The 6,000-nt window shown below is 37.0% G+C and overlaps 1 long non-coding RNA gene across 1 annotated transcript in view; it reads left to right on the plus strand.

The window, feature by feature from the left end:
* Positions 1-5,400, plus strand: part of LOC113769989 — a 30,249-nt gene extending 24,849 nt beyond the window's left edge. Inside the window, exon 2 of the long non-coding RNA XR_003468371.1 lies at positions 5,173-5,400. This is a non-coding gene — a long non-coding RNA (uncharacterized LOC113769989). The remainder of the gene's footprint in view (positions 1-5,172) is intronic.
* Positions 5,401-6,000: the final 600 nt, after the last annotated feature.

The raw sequence follows: 6,000 nt of genomic DNA on the forward strand, positions 1-6,000 counted from the left end.
GTATATGTGGATCAACCCCCCCATTTTGAAAATACAAAATTTCCAAGTCATGTGTTTAAACTCTCAAAAGCATTATATGGACTAAAACAAGCTCTAAGAGCTTGGTATGAAAGATTGAGTGGTTTCTTGATTGAAAATGGTTTCAAAAGAGGTATTGTGGACACCACACTTTTTACTAAGCAAGTGTTAAATGATCTTCTTATTGTGCAAATATATGTAGATGATATTATTTTTGGTGCTACTAATGAGTATCTATGCAAGGATTTTTTCACCATTATGCAAAGTGAATTTGAAATGAGTATGATGGGAGAATTAAATTTCTTCCTTGGACTTCAAATACATCAAGCCCTAGAGGGAATTTTTATAAATCAAGCAAAATACACCAAGAAATTGCTGAAAAGATTTGGCATGGAGGACTCAAAGCAAGTTGGAACTCCAATGTGCACTTCTACAAAACTTGACAAAGATGAAGAAGGTAAACATGTGGATGAAAAGCACTATAGAGGTATGATTGGAAGCCTACTCTATTTAACCGCAAGTAGACCCGATATTATGTTTGCTGTTTGCTTGTGTGCTAGATTTCAATCTTGTCCAAAAGAATCACATTTGAACGCTGTTAAAAGGATTTTTAGGTATTTGAAAGGTACATTAGATTATGGTCTTTGGTATGCTAGATCTTGTGAATTTGCTCTATATGGATATTCGGATGCGGATTTTGGTGGTTGTCGTGTGGACAGAAAAAGTACTAGTGGAACTTGTCATTTTCTTGGTAATTGCTTAGTTTCTTGGTTTAGCAAAAAATAAAATGCAATCTCTTTGTCTACAACCGAAGCGGAATATATTGCCGCTAGTGCATGTTGTGCTCAACTTTTATGGATGGAGCATACCTTGAATGATTTTGGATTGTTATATGATTGCATGCCTATATTCTGTGATAATACTAGTGCAATCAATTTGACCAAAAATCCAATTCAGCATTCTAGGACAAAACATATAGATATAAAGCACCACTTTATTCGCGATCTTGTTCAAAAAGGTGAAGTTTGTGTGAATTATATTTGTTCCAAAGATCAAATTGCGGATATTTTTACAAAAGGTTTGCCATTGGATCAATTCATTCATCTAAGATCAAAATTAAGGATTATCAAAAAATCATCTTAAATTTTTCTTTCAAAGCTTTCGGACGTCCGATAGAAGATGAACGGACGTCCGATAATGTTCTTCAGCTGTTTTCGCAGAAAGCACCTGTTCGGACGGAACTGTCGGACGCAAGACTTCGTTCGGCCGTCCGACAGTGCAACGGTACACTTTTTAAAGTAACTTCCCTCCTCATTTGCTTCAGACTCTTCTTCTTCTCTTCTCACTCGGACGAAAACTGTCTTCCCTTTCACTCTCAATTCCTGCTATTCTGAAGCACTTATTCCAAAATTGATTCAACCAAAAACCTTTCCGGATCATTGCGAGTTCATTTTCCTGATTCTTTCACCAAATCTCATCACATTTCGATAGTTCCCAAATTTCCCTCAAAACCCTATTTTCTCCTAGCCATTCTGTTCAATCATCTTCAAGGCTCGTTTATCCCAAAATTCTTTTGTGATTCACTCCCATACTACTGTGTGCATCATTAGCATCATACATCTCACGCATTTCACACAATGGTGAAACTAAGAGGAGGAAAGGTGACTGCCAGACGCAAACACACACTCAGGGATGAAGATGCTGATTCTCCTAGGGCCAAAAGATCATCCAAACGTGTCAAAAAGGGGGCAGTAAAGACTCAAATTTCACAGCCTTCCGCTCAGCCAGAATCCGGACAAGGAACTTCTTCTCAACCGCCCTCCAAATCAACCACTGTCTCCCCATTCTTTGATGATGCTGCCAAAGAAAAATACTCCTGGATATCCCAAAAAGGTTTCATTCCTCAACGTACCATAAATCCCTCTGAGTTTCGCAAAATAGGTTTAGAGTCCATTCTGCGTCTCTTCGAATTTCAGAAATGGTCACATATCATTTCCATGCCTAACGTTTATTACCCTAAAATGCTATATCAATTCTTAGCCAATCTTACGAAAGGCACTGATCACACTGAAATTATGTCCAGGATAAATGGGGTAGATTTAGTGTTTGATCCTGAGATTGTGAATGTTGTTTTAAATATTGTTATAGAACCAGGATGCAAAAGTAAAATTGCCAATTTCTTTTCTTATGAAGAGCATCCCACTGCTGATAATCAATTTGATAGTGCTAAGATATTGTCTTATTTTCAAAAGAAGTTTTTTGTCCCTGCTGATGCAAAACTAAATGACCTTGCTCCTGTGAATCTCATTACTTTCTCAATCATTTCAAATTTGCTTGTGCCTACCGATGGTCATAGGACAGATGCCAATAAAATGGAGCTGTATCTGTTTTATTATTTTCGAGAAAAAATTCGCATTGACTTTGGCTTTGTCATGTGCAAGTTTTTACTTCGCTTTACCACTGATTCTCGTAGAAAACTGTCTTATGAAAAATTTCTTCAGAAAATTTTTGAGTTTTACAAAGTACCCATCCTTGGTGTTTGTCCCAAAGAAATGTTTTCTTCTGCCTTTACTAAGGCTTATTTTGAGCGCAAGAATCTTGTCTTTAGGGATAATATGTGGGCTTATAAGGGGGCCACGTCTAATGAACCTAGATCTAAGGCTGCACATGATCCCCTTCACACTTCATCCTCTGTTGCACTGACTTCTATTCATCCTAGGAAGACTGCCACTAAGGCATCTTCTTCTTCAAATTCTGAAGTGGTTGAGCTCCTTCGAGATCTTAAACAACATGTTCTACTTCTTGAACATGGTCTCATGCTCACCATGTCATCTGAGCAACAAGCAGACTTCCTGGATAAAAAGAATCTTCTCTTTCCCCCACCTGTGGTTGAGGAAGTTCCTCATGGCAAAAGAGCCACGCTCTAATGATCCAAGTTCATCAGCTCCTACTCGCTCTATGAGTCCTACTCCCATCGACCTCACCTCTACTCCCGTGGCACCTCATGATCCTTCCACATCTGACAAAGGCAAGAAACCAGTTAGTAAAGATGCTGAAGATGATGAAGACACTGAGGAGGAGGATCTCTCTCAGTATCTGCTTACTCGAAGGACGCCTGGATCCACTTAGTTTACCATTTAGGATCACTAGCCATATTAGGATCATTTGCATTCTGTTTGCCTGATTTCTATTTGCTGGATGTTAGATGGTTGCATCGGATTTTTTTTTTGTTTTTGTTTTGTTTCTTTGATTCTGGTGCTTGTAATGTTCAAAACTGGATATGTGGATGTAATGGTTGTGATATTTTGTTAAGAATGTTTAGTTCTTTTTCATACCCTTTGACTTTTGTGATGACAAAAAGGGGGAGAGATATGGAGAGATATGTTGGTAAAATTGGCTGGACAGTTGGTAAAATGTTGGTTGCTGGATGATTGAATAAATTTGTGTAGTAGCCAAGTGAGGGGGAGTTTTTCAATTTTTGTTCTACGATTGACTAAGTAAGGGGGAGCCTATTTGTAATCATGTTCTACGATTGACTAAGTAAGGGGGAGCTTTTGTCAAATGAGAAAGGGGGAGCCTATTTGTAATCATCAAATTTCATTTCAAACCATTGTTTTGTCATCATCAAAAAGGGGGAGAATGTTATTCTTGATTTTGATGATCACAAAGCACTTTGAAATGTTTATCTAATTCTCTTCAAATATAAGTGTTTTGCTTTTTAGAGAATCAGGTACAAAGGTGTCAAGGAAAGAAAATCAATCAAAAGAAGAAGCAAAAACAGGGCACTCATGTCGGACGTCCGAAAGGAAACTGTCGGACGTCCAAAAGGATGAAGAACATCAAGAAGGAAACTCCTTCGGACGCTCGTGAGGAAGCATCGGACGTCCGGGAGGATCGGACGCATTCTTCGGACGCATATCGATCGCGTTGGACGTCCGAAAAATTTCGCAAAGTTTTGATGACTCTCTGGACGACGTTCTGACGCAGATGCTTTCGGACGATAAAATCCCATCGGACGTCCGAACGACAACTTGGTGATTTTCGGACGATGGAATCGAACGATGATTAAGCTGTCGGACGTCCGACAGCCCCAACGGCTAGCTGACTCTTCATCTGCCTTCTATCCGTTGGAAGCATTAATGAAGCCCATTTTTGGTCCCCTTCAAATACAAACGATTCTGAACGAGAAAGAGACTTTTGCACACTTTGTTTACAAGATCTCAAGAGATATTTTAGCAAGAAAATAGTCTCTTAAGCAAGATTTGTTCTCCAAGTAGTGTGAAGTTCGTGTATGCTCTTCTCTTGTGTTTGAAATTTTTAATAGTGTAGCTTTCTTGAGGGTTATCTGAGTGATAGTAAAACTTCCTAACTTGACTAAGTGAGGCTTGGGGCAAGGAGGAAGTGATCCCTCCATTGTACATTGAGTTGATTATTTTTCATCAAAGAGAAGGTGCTCATCTTTGTGATTAGTCTTCAAGTTTGAGGAAAGCTTGGTAGACAATCGGTTTGATACTCTATCTTATTCCTTTTGTTTAATAAAATTCTCATTGCTTATATATATACTCTTATTTCTGATCAACATTGCTCTCTTCTTTAAATTTACTTGGCTGATCACTACTAGAAAAGAAGGTAAATTTTTATTAAAGAAAAAGTGCGTAAACTCAATAAAGTATTTTTAATCAACCTAATTCACCCCCCTCTTAGGTTATCTTTGGGCCTTACAATAACTGTGAAAAATAAATTATTGGTGTGGCTTTATTTGAATTGTTCAAAGTGATCATGTAATTGTCTTTTACATTGCTACTGTCTTAAATTATCTCAATCATCCCACTTTTATCTATTTCAACAAATGAAATCGCCTGGCACAAAGTCCCAATTTGAGTTTCCATGTAATTGTCATGTTGGATTTGAATTTGAAGAGTATAGTATTAGTGATTTTTTTCTGGCCAATATGCAAAAGAGGAATGGCAAAAGTTGTGCTTTTCGAACCTGTTCTCAGAAAAAACTCGAATATGTTGATTATGCTGTTAAAAGTGCTGACCTGTTTGCAGCATATGTTGATTATTCATTCTAATTCAGTAATGTAAGGTTGTAGTAGCATATTTTCTGATTAAAGTATACTCTAATGCATTTAATAGTTTATTTTCAATGCAGTCCAGCTTCATATTGATCATGAGAAGACTATTGGATATGCTGATAGAGATGATTGAAATCTGACATTGGTGCTGTAATCTATGCTTTAGTTTAGAAATCTAGTACTCTATCTCTTGGGAAGTATATGTATTGGTCATTATTACTTGAACTGATTATGTGGGATTTGGGACCCAACATTTGTGATTCACTTTTATTTTGATTAATTTAAAGATGTGTTATGACCATATATATGAATTTGTGGCATATTTTTTATGTTGATTTTGCCTTTTGTCAAATTGAATGTTTTATTATATTGTTGAAAATGTCATGGTAATACTATATTTGCAATGGTCAATGTCAACTTTTGAAGACAAAACTTAGTGACAACTTTCAAAGGAAGGTTGTCACTAGCATGCAAGTTCACCAAGCCTTTTGTCAAATTGAGTTTTGCTATAATTGTCCGAAATGTCGTGACAATGATGAACAATTGCAGCTTGTTTAGATAAAGTTCAGTGACAAACTTCATGCAAGTTCACTAAGTGACGATTATTCCTGTCACTGAATACTAGGACTGATAGTGACAAGTTCAAGTCGTCACTGTAAACTTCAAATTTGTGACGACTTTTGCTCCATTTATGACAAAAAATATGTGAAATAGTGACAAGAAAATTTGTCACAGAATGATAACCATTAGTGATGACTTTGTCCTCGCTATTAAATAACAAGATTTAGTGATGACTTTCAAAGGGTTGTCACACATGCCCATTTGTGACATAGAATTAGTGACAACGACGTGACAATGGAAAAAGTCATCACTATACTCATATAATGACGACTTTTTGATTTTTA

The sequence above is a fragment of the Coffea eugenioides genome, chromosome 5 (assembly GCF_003713205.1).
Source record: "Coffea eugenioides isolate CCC68of chromosome 5, Ceug_1.0, whole genome shotgun sequence".
NCBI classification, from domain to species: Eukaryota; Viridiplantae; Streptophyta; class Magnoliopsida; order Gentianales; family Rubiaceae; genus Coffea; species Coffea eugenioides.